The sequence below is a fragment of the Leptonychotes weddellii genome, chromosome 7, assembly GCF_054177405.1.
Source record: "Leptonychotes weddellii isolate Sample4059 chromosome 7, ASM5417740v2, whole genome shotgun sequence".
In the NCBI taxonomy this organism is placed as follows: Eukaryota; Metazoa; Chordata; class Mammalia; order Carnivora; family Phocidae; genus Leptonychotes; species Leptonychotes weddellii.
The window spans coordinates 42346656-42355610 of NC_138375.1; the positions used below are offsets into that span (position 1 = coordinate 42346656).

The 8955-nt window shown below is 44.1% G+C and overlaps 1 pseudogene; it reads right to left on the bottom strand.

Annotated features, from left to right (window-relative positions):
* Positions 1 to 930: 930 nt before the first annotated feature.
* On the bottom strand, positions 931 to 1661 carry LOC102729481 (methylosome subunit pICln pseudogene; annotated as a pseudogene).
* Positions 1662 to 8955: the final 7294 nt, after the last annotated feature.

Consider the following 8955-nt stretch of genomic DNA (forward strand, 5'->3'; position numbering starts at 1 on the left):
CTGTTCAGAGAGTTGTTGCTATTCCTTTCTTCGATCTCCTGTTGAGTTTGTAGGTGTTCAGAATGGTTTGATCCCTATCCAGCTGAATTCCTGAGAGGAGACGAAATCCAGGTCTCCTACTCCTCCGCCATCTTGCTCCGCCCGCAACCTAATTCAATTTATTTTTATAGAAAACCTAAATTTATTTGTTAAACTCTTACAAAGACTAAACAATGATCATCTGAAGTACTCTGAGGACATCATCCCAATTTCACTTGTTGTTGTGGAAACCAACCTAAGAGGTTAACCATTGAAGGCTATAACCTAAGACGTTATAACAAAACAGACTGGCGAGACGTGGTGGAAGGAGGCAAAGCCATGAGAAGCACTAGTGTTCGTGGTAGTATATGTGGCTGGGATGTTTCTCAAGAGGCTCCCTAAAGATGCCCGAGTGAACTTATGTGGGTCCCCAATTAGTAAAAAGACCCTGTGGAGAATGAGCAGAGGCCAGGATTTCTCTGAGATCTCTTCTTTCTTTTTGAGGGGTCGGGGGATCCTTAGGCTCTAAAGGGGTGTATCTTAGACTCAGCCTCCCTCCTTCCCATCCAGTCTACCTACACCTCCAAGCACCTGGGCAGTCTCAGCATGTGGGCCTGCTGGGTTACAGAAGATGCGTAGAGTGAAGGTAGGAACTGGAGGTCCCCTGAGAGGGGACCTATACACAGAAAGTTTGGGGTAGATGATAAACTACAGATGCCCTCTTGGTTAAGTTAATTTGTCTTTATTAATAAAGGTCATAGTTTCTTCTGCTCATGACAACTTTTTGTCTCAATATAGTCTGTCTCAAAAAAGAACGGGCTCAGGTAAGTTTTGGAGAAGGAAAAAGACTTTCATCAACATCCACTCCACAGAAGAGGCACCAAGGTCTTTCCTACATTCATGAGTAGAATCCCACAGCAGCATAAATCCTTCTCAGTGATCCCCATCTACATCCTCAACCTGGCCAGCAACTGTTGGTTGTAGGGTCTGCTCCATGCCATCTTCATAGCCTCTTACTGACTCTTCTGTCCGGACTCCAGCCATGTTATACTGGCTGCTCACAGCCTGAGAAAGCACATTTTGTCATCTCCCCAGTGTGTTAAATGGGATAGTCCTTCTTCATCAGTGTAAAATGTAGGGATGTCTCCCTGCCCTTGTTCAGGTGCTTCCATATCCTATTCTTCTCCATGGTCATCATCTGCATCTTCATCCTCAGGAGCTGGATGCAAAGCCTGGACGTTGCCTCCAGTGTCCATTCATCACTAGGCATAAACCTAAATTCAGCAGTAGCTTCAACATTATCATCACTGTCTTCTTCTTCTGCAACAGATTCTTGTGACTCTTCTCCAAATTCGGCATTCACCATAACATACAAATGCTCTCATGGATAGGCATTTTAGGTCCCTGGACACCACATGCAAACTAATGGTGGGATATTCCAGGGAGAATCCTAATCCAGAACCATCTAACCAAGACAGGCAGCTCCCAGCAATGCCAAGGGCACTGGTGCCCAGGCCCTGGCCGATCAGCACCACCTCGGTGTCTGACTACGGCTGGAGCCCCTCAGCCAAGCTGGTCTCGGGGAAACTCTGGAGGAAGCTCACAACTGCTTCCCCTCGTCCTGCCCCGGTAAGAGCTGTCATTTGAAAGGTAAGTTTTTAAGTGCGTACACAAGCCCAACTTAACAAAGAATAAGTAATATATGCATAGAAAGAAAACTAGAAAAAAATTAGAAGGATATATACCCAGATTTTAAGGGTATTACATCGGGTTGATAAGATTATAGGCAACTTTTATTTTTACTTTCTGTGTTTTTCTATACTTTTGATATTTTCAGGTTGGAATATATATTACCTAGGTAATTAGAAAAAAAAGTTAAATTCAAAATAAATCTCATTTATTTTTTTTTATTTTTTTAAAGATTTTATTTATTTATTTGACAGAGACAGTTACAGCAAGAGAGGGAACACAAGCAGGGGGGAGTGGGAGAAGGAGAAGCAGGCTTCCTGCCGAGCAGGGAGCCCGATGCGGGGCTCGATCCCAGGACCCTGGGATCATGACCTGAGCCGAAGGCAGACGCTTCGGCTGAGCCACCCAGGCGCCCCCCAAATAAATCTCATTTAAAGGGCCGGGCAGAAGCAGGTCAACAATACAGCTTAGCCAGGAGAAATGTGTTCTTTTGGCTACTTTCATTACTTTGAGTTTTCACGTAATAACTTAAGGCTTATGGATGGAGAGAAAAATTAATGGAGAGCAACTGTTTAGAATGATGTTAAGTGTTAGTGGTGGAAATGAGCGCATTAGAATGTGGAAATGAGAGGAGTTGTGTGACATGGACCATCCAATGGTGCAGGTTGTAACCTGAGCAAAACTGTCTTCTGACTCAGCCCTGCTCCTCACAGATGTTCAAGGTCTAAATAAAGCTTGGCATGGGGCAGAGAACAGATGGAGAACATGGTGGAAAGCCTCTGTGCCCTCCACCCAGTGATTAAGGGGGGAGATAAGGAGAGAGCAGTCTTTTTGGAGTTCATGCATAAGCCTAAATTGACTTTATAATGTGGCTAGTTCCTTCTTTACATCGGAGTTCCCCATTCTCATAGGGTGTGGGGTGCAAAGTGAGAGTGTTAAATGTGGCATGGTTTCTTTTCCCTTAAGCCACTGGTGTTAATTACTGGTGTTAATGGAGAAGAGAAAGCCAACAGACTGAGTGAAATAATCAGATGTCCGTGTTCTTAAAACTGAGCTTAATAGGGGCGCCTGGGTGGCTCAGTTGGTTGGGCGACTGCCTTCAGCTCAGATCATGATCCTGGAGTCCCGGGTTCGAGTCCCGCATCGGGCTCCCTGCTCAGCGGGGAGTCTGCTTCTCCCTCTCCCGCTCCCCCGTCTCGTGCTCACTCTCTCTCTCTCTCAAATAAATAAATAAAATCTTTAAAAAAAAAACAACAACTGAGCTTAATATTTACCCCTTTCCCTCTCTGTCTCCTTCTCTAATATTTCCCTGCACTGTTTACAACCCTCCAGTGACCCCTCACAGGCCTCAGAACATCTTGGCACAAAAGACCTACTTTTCATTCTAAAATCTTCCCATGTCACCACATAGTCCAACCATACCAAACTAGCTTTAGTTCTCTTAAACATTGATGGCATGTTATCTCATGTCTCTGGGCACTTATAGATGTACTAATGTTATCAAATACCTGCCGTGTGCTAGGCACTGTGCTAAAGGTATTAGGCTCTGCCTCATGCCAATCCTATTCTTGTCTCTGTTTTACAAATGAGAAATCTGAGTTTCAAAGACACTAAGTAGTTTCCCTACAATCACACAGTAAGTGGCAGTGTCAGAATTTGAACCCAGATTTTTAAAAAAACTGCTTTATTGAGCCATGACTGACATACCAAAAGCTGTAGATATTTAGTGTGTACAACTTGATGTGTTTGGAGATAAGTATACACCTGCAAAACTGTTATTACTATCAGTGCCATAAATTTATCCATCACCTTCAAAAATTTCCTCCTGCCCTTGGAACCCAATTTTGACTCCAAAGCTTGAATTCTTTTTCATAAAAATTCTGGTGAAATAGATACAACACAAAACTTACCATTTTAACCATTTTTAAGTGTATGCTCTGCGGCATTAGGTCTGTTTACATTTTTGTGCAACCGTCATCACCATCCATTTCCAGAACTTTTCATCTTACCCACCTGAAACTCTGTTCCCGTTAAACACGAACTCCCCAGTTCTCCCTCCTCCCAGCCCCTGGAAACCACCCTTCTACTTTCTGTCTATGAATTGGGCCACTCTCGGTACCTCAAGTAAGTGGAATCATACAGTATTTGTCTTTTTTGGTGATCGGCTTATTTAATTTAGCATAATGTCTTCAAAGTTCATCCATGCCATAGCATGTATCAGAATTTCTTTCCTTTTTAAGGCTGATTACTATCCCGTTGTGTGTATACATCACATTTTGTTTATCCAGCAGTAGACTCTTAGGTTGCTTCCACTGGCTCTTGATTGCTGTGAACGCAGATGTACAAATATCTGTTTGAGTTCCTGCTTGCACTTCTTTTGAGTATTTACACAGAAGTGAAATTGTTGGCTCATCTGGTAATTCCGTGTTTCATGACATGGACAGGGTTGAAGATTGTAGGCCAGTCATTTTGTAGACTCTCCCTCAATTTGGTTAGACTCAGGCAATGGCTTGAGCTAGAAGGTCACAGATACTGTGTTTTATTGCATCACACCCTACCCGGTGGCACACGACGTCTACTTGGTTACTGGTATTTTTAACTTTGATCACTGATGATGCTGGGGCCCGCCAGGTGTCTCTACTATAAAGTCTTTTTGTGATTCATAAGTATCTTGTGAGGAGATACTTTGAAACTATGTAAATACCTCTTTCGGCATAAGCCTCTCACCCACTAGAGTTTGGCATCCATTGATGTTTCCTGATGAATAGATTACTATAATGGTTACCAAATGGCGATTTTCTAATACCATCATTTCTCCTGCATTTATTACTTATCTTTCTGCTGTAAAGAAGAGCTTTCTCTTCTCATTCATTTATGCCTCAGTTTCTATCAGTCTGGATTTATGGGGTACTACTCTATCCAAGCGGTTCTAATCTGTCACAATCATTATTTATTTAAATGCTCACGACTTCTCAGACTCAGTGGAAGCCACTTCAAATTGGTTCTTGTGTCCTCTTGACATTTCTTCATCATTGGGCACTTCCATACTTCATGACACAAAAAGATGGTTCCAGGGCTCATCTTATTTTCCCCCTAGGTTCGGTGATTTGAAGACAGCATATTTATTTATGGAAATAGGGCTACTCCTAAATGTTTGGAATGCAAAAACAGTGCGAGACAGCCTGCTTCGTGTGCACCCACCTTCTAGCTACGCAGCTTTCAGATATCACTGCGGTTGGTTCCTGGATTCATTAGGCATCAACTCCAACATAAGACGTGTGTGTTTTATAGCCAATTAAATGTTAGCTGGAAACCTGGCCTCCCTAGGGAGCCCCAAGAGGGGCTAGCTCTGATGGGTGAGGCAGGATTGCTGGGTTTCCTTCTCCCAGATACTCCAGGGCCTGCCAGCACGGGAGCTCTGTTCGGAGGGAAAAGTCTTTACATATTTCTTCTTAATGGTAATAGAAGTGAAACTATTGTTGTAAAGAGACACTGGGTTTAGACTGCGCCATATGGCGCTGAGAGGCGTTCATCAGTACAGCTTGCAATGGCTGAACTCAAAACAGCCCATATTTCCGCCTTGATGGAGAATTAGCCCTTGACTGCCAGGAAACACTCATTGTAGCAGCGCTTCAGCCATGTAATCTAAAATAATTACTAATTAAATGAGAATAAAATAGAGTCCATAATAACAATAATAATCACTGTAGCATTGGCCATCATCCAAGTTACTGTTTGGTGGAGCATTACCTCGGGGAAGACGGCTTGCCAAAGTGGGGAAGACCCGTGTGGGAGCCGAGGTTTTCTCACTGCCACCGAGGTAAGGGTTCAGGACTGCTCTGGGGGTCTTGACAAAGGCAGACCCATGTTCACATTCCATCTGTATGGCCGATGTCATGTTGTTTCAAGGCATTTCCTCACTAACACAGCAGGCAGCGTGCCTGGAAAACTCAGGAAGAGGAACAGCTGGGCGGCACTTGTCAGTGAATTTGTATCATCTTAGAAAATAACTCAAGCAGGTACCTTGTCTTCGACAGGCGACAAGCTTAAATCTTTATCCCCTTCCCGGGAAAAGCCAGGCCCTTTCGCCAGAGGGCCTTTGGGTGTGTCTGTCCAACACCTAGTGGTTGGAAGCGAGTATGTGGGTTGGCTAGGTGGGGTGGGTTTCAGATCAGGTGCACAGGCCTGCCCGACTCTCTACGAAAGTAAAACGTGGAGGCTGTGTGGGTCAGAGGCAGGCTTTCTGCTTCCCACTGTTTGCATGACCTAAAAGAACCTGCATTCCTTTACTTATTGGTTCACCCGACAAGTGAGTACCTACTGTGTGCCAGACGTCATACTGAGAGTGGCTGGGAATACGGTTCAAGACACACATGAGTGCTGCCCTCAGGGATCTCACAGTCCCCCAGGTGGGGAGGATTATACAAATATAGAAGTGTAAAAAGGGCCATGGGGACAAAGAAGAAAGGGCATGGGAGGAGAGCAGGGGGCTCTTTGCAATGTGACATCCGTGAGGGACCCTTGAGGGAATGCCGTTTATGATGAGGCCTGAAGTCACAGGAGTGTTTGGCCAGGCAAACAATGAGGGGAGAATGTTCCCGGCCAAGGGGTGCCATGGACAAAGGCCCTGCGTGATGATGGACCCTCGTGAGTTTGAGGAGCTAGTGGAGATGTGTACAGAGAGACACAGAAGTACTGAGTGAGGGAGACCTCGGCGGGGGGGGGTCCCCCAGCTTCAGGGCTTTGGTAGGCTTGGAGAGGAGCCCCGATTTGGTTCTCAGTGGCAGCGGGAGCTTTGGGGGTGAGCGGCGACAGAACCTGGTGTCTGTCTGTAAAAGCTCAGTGTGGTTGCTGGTGGAGAACGGCCTGGAGGGGGCGGGGCCTGGGCTGATCCCAGAGACTGGGTAGGAGGTCAGTAGAGAATCCAGGGAAGAGAGGACAGTCACTCAGGGAGATGGCAGGACATGGCAGCAAGTGGACTGATGGGGCTTTCATTTAGGCAGTAGACTCCACTGGGGGTGACCAGGGCTTGGGGAGGTATCAGGGTTGGTTCTTGCGTCTCTGGCTTGAGCGACTGGATAAATGGATGTGCTATATGCCCAGGTGGGAACTATCCAAGGACGACTTTATCTGAGGGTTAAAGTATTGTTTATCTTTATTGTGGCAAAATATACGTAACAAAATTTACCATCCTAACCACTTTTAAATGTACACTTCTGTGGCATTCATTCACATTGTGCCACCATCACCACCATCCATCTCAGAACTTTTTCAACTTACCCCTGAAACTGTACCCATTACACACAAACTCCATGTTCCCCTCCCCATGACTCCTGGCTGCCACCATTCCTCTCTATTTCTGTGAATTCGACTGTTCTAGGAACCTCAGATAATCATACAATATTTGTCCTTTTGGGACTGGCTTATGTCACTCTGCACACCGTCTTCAAGGTTCATCCGTGCTGTAACATGTGTCAGAATTTTCTCTCTAAGGCTGAATAATTCTGTTTTATGTATATACCACATTTTATTTATTTATTCACCCGCTGATGGATATTTGAGTTGCTTCTTCCTTTTGGCTATTGTGAACATTGCTGCTATGAACAGGAGTGTACAAAACCTGTTCCAGTCCCTGCTTCCACTTCTTTTGGGCTTATACCCAGAAGTGGAATTGGTGGATCATATGGTAATTTTATATTTAATATTTTGAGAAACCACCAAACTGTTTTCTACAGTGGCTACAGCACCATTTTACATTCTCACCCAGTGTGCAAGAGTTCCAGTTTCTCCACATCCTCGCCAACACTTGTTTTTTTTTTTATTTATTTCTTGGATAATTGCTATTGTAATGGGTGTGAAGTGGTATCTCATTGTGGAAAAACACTCAGATTTTTAGATGAGAGATATTCACATGGTGCTGTCAAGTGAATGGTTGGCGATACCAGGTAGGATTTCCAAAGAGCGGTCTTCTGGCCCACAGATCACTTCAAATTCTATTGATCATGCTGTGCAGTGGCCTCTTGTGAATGCCTCATCATTGTGGAGCATCCATGTTTGTTGTTAAGGTGTCCTCTCTCTGCCAGTGTGCCTGCTATATGAGGATGGGAGCATTTGGGCATTTGGATTCACTTCTGGTGAACAAATGACATTTTGTACTGGTTCGCCCCTTTGTTACCCGTATTGCGGCTCCAGGGGAAATTAACCAAGAATAATTAACTATGAGCTGCAAATAAAAGCGGTAGAAAGCTTCAGAAAGGGAATTTATTGCCATGGTCTTGGGAGGTATATCTAGCTGAAATCAAATAGACTTGATGATCTTTTGGAGTGAATGGCCGGCATTTTTGTTTGTTTTTCTTTTGTTTTGTAACAAAGAAAATGCAGCTTTAAAGTGTTTTTCAATTTCTCTCTCAGCTTCCTTTCATTCTCTGATTTCTTTACTCTTAATGGAATAACGTAAACCATTTTTCTTTCATCTGTTATTCATCAAAGCTGTCGATTTACCCTGAACAGAATGAAGGCAAGGATGTTATTAAAATAAAACAACTTCCAATTGAGCTGCTAATAAATGCTGAAATGCATCCACATTTCTCCTATTGATTATATCCTGCTGACAAAAGCAAACACAAGCATGTACCACATGCTGCCCGTGGAAATGAAAGATTTAATTAGATGAAAACCGAATGAGCTGGAAGATCTACTGCACTCGGCTATCAAACAATTGTTACTCATAATTGGCTGTTTGAAATGTCCCTGCTTCTTGAGGTTTTTTCCCTTAAAAAAATTCCCTACCATGCAGTAAGATGAACATGGTCGTTAGTAAATTTTCCCCTGTGCATTTTACAAGCTCAAGGTTGTGGGCTAGAATGAGCTCTGTCAGGCCATAAATCAGGTATAATAGAACATTTTGAAATTGAGAATTAGCAGGCGAGAGCAGAGAGACGGCATGTCTTCTCCATTTCAGGCCCATCTTCAAATACTGCAGGTGGGAACAGAGGTGTTGGTGGGGAGGGTGTAAGAAGAGGTCCATAAACTCAGAGAGTGGGATTCTTTTGAACTCACTAGCTCTGTAAGTGTGCCCATGTAAAGTTTGATGTCTGGCAAATGCACTGCTGTTTAGTGATGGCAATGTATTAAAAAGTTGGTATTCACTTTGCCAGGAATGTTTCAAGCACCTATCAAGTGGCCTGCTTTTTAAGATAGTGAGGAAAAGAAAAATGGACAGAAATCCCTGCTTGTGGCAGCCACGTG